At 43.4% G+C, this 1941-nt stretch overlaps 1 protein-coding gene across 1 annotated transcript in view; it reads left to right on the top strand.

The window, feature by feature from the left end:
• Nucleotides 1–1941, top strand: part of LOC111244355 (T-box transcription factor TBX10-like) — a 36409-nt gene that overhangs the window by 33180 nt on the left and 1288 nt on the right. The window lies entirely within an intron of this gene.

Below are 1941 nucleotides of genomic sequence, written 5' to 3'. Positions count from 1 at the left end.
TGGAATTGACGATTCGGTAGCTTAATAATAATCTATCATAAATCCCGAGCCATTAGTTGCTATGAATAAACTTCCCTTCTAAAACCAGTCCAGTATCGCTGAGAACCCTTTTTGGGGGGGGGGGGGGTCTTGGCCGTAAGATGACTGTAGATATAGCCCGCGGCAACGAAGTCAAGGCTGGCTCGATTTTCTCTCTATTACGCTAACCAATGAAGCTTTTGTATGGGCCAAAGAGGAGGAAACACCTCGAAATTTCAGGTGTCTCATTCGATTACAGCTAATGCGAAAGCTGAATTCCATCTAGCATTAAATATTTATATTTAAAATGTTAAAAAAAAAAAAAAGGGAAACCTGTACAGCTATTATATATGAACGGCTGGGTGGAGAAGTTTTCATCAGTCGAGAAAAATTGCGCGTGCGTAATTTCCATAGCATAGGCGATTGTCTAATGTGTGAGAATCGAAAGAGTGTGCCTCTTTCGTTAATAAAATTTCAAGGTTTTCAACGAAAAACAGTAAATTACATATGGCCTATTGAGTAAATGTTGTCGTTTCTAACTACCATAACATCGACGAAACAGCATTTCATGCTTTGTATATATGAAAATATTTAACAGGCCACTTTTGACGTAAAAATAACTTCATACGTATTTGTACATTTTTCGTCCTCTGTGACGGGCGCTGGTTTACTACGTCTGTCAGTATAGAGTAATTCTATACGATATTTGCTTTTTTTTCTGAACGTTTGCACGGGGCTCAGGGTGGCTCGTTTTGTCGATAATCCTATGCTTCCTCTCCCTGCGTTGTTTTTGATCACTGCGTCATTCCATCGATCCATTTTGCTAAAAATGAGTTATAAAGATTGCAATGTCAACTTCCGCAACTCTTCCCTTTAACTTTCCTTTGCATGAGAGAGGCTGTCGACTAACTTTTCCATGCGAGCTCCTTTAGCCTCCAAAGACGTTAACGGCAAATTTCCAACTCGCATTTGCTTCGTACCCGCTTGTCCGCTCCTGCCCCTTCACTTTATACGGGAGCACAGCTTAGGTCTTGTTACCGGCAATGTTGGCAGTACGCAAGCGTCCCATAGTGCTCGTTATTTTTCCTAAAGGTATGGCAGTGTGCAAAGGCGTCGACTGCAAATGCCAGCACAGCGAAGGAGTCAATACCGAATTCGTTGTGCAGTCCCCGTTTGCGTTGAAATATTATATATTGCCCAAGCCAATTGCTTCCGCAGTTCCAACCCAGCAATGCCGGCCAGCCGGTTTAACTTTCCTGTCACCAGTACGGGTAACAAAGTGTTTCTGACAAAAATATTTTTATACATAAAACTTTTGTTTGCTCTCTCGCTAACGAAAAGGTAGGAGAAGTATGTGAAAGGTGCGAAGGGGCAAAGAGAGGTACAAATGAGAAGAAGGCAACCGGATGGGTCAACTGGGAAAAAGGGGGCGACAGAGGATGGAGACGGGATGTGCGGTCGCTGGTAAACTGCAATGGTTTGAGAGAAAAGTTAAGGCGACCGTTCTGTCGGAGTGAGCACAACCGGCCAGTAGCAATGACTGGGCAAGGCAATTGAACCGAGTATGGGGCGGGCCTGTACGACGAAAAGACGGGGCGAACTGAAAATGACGAGGATCAAGAAAAGTCATCGAGAGATATGCCAAGAGAAAAGTGGCCATTTCTTGGTGTGTGAGAAGGCGTGACTATCATCGCTGTCATGCATTTATGTATTAGTAGAACACATTTAGTTTCGTTTAGGCGAGCGGTGTAGGTTGCGTAGTAGGAATTGTCAAGACCGATCGTCAGTGTGCAAATGCCTGAAAAAGACGGACCAGGTTGGTAGGTCGGTAAGGGAAGTCCTGTATAGGCTAACGATATAAGTAGGTAAAAATGCAGCGTTAATGATTAGGTACAGGATGGCTGTAGCAATAATATTATATAT

Source organism: Varroa destructor, unplaced genomic scaffold, assembly GCF_002443255.2.
Source record: "Varroa destructor unplaced genomic scaffold, Vdes_3.0 BEIS01000002.1, whole genome shotgun sequence".
Classification (NCBI taxonomy): domain Eukaryota; kingdom Metazoa; phylum Arthropoda; class Arachnida; order Mesostigmata; family Varroidae; genus Varroa; species Varroa destructor.
Note: the sequence above shows the minus strand (reverse complement) of the source record. Positions and strands in the feature narration are given on the sequence as shown.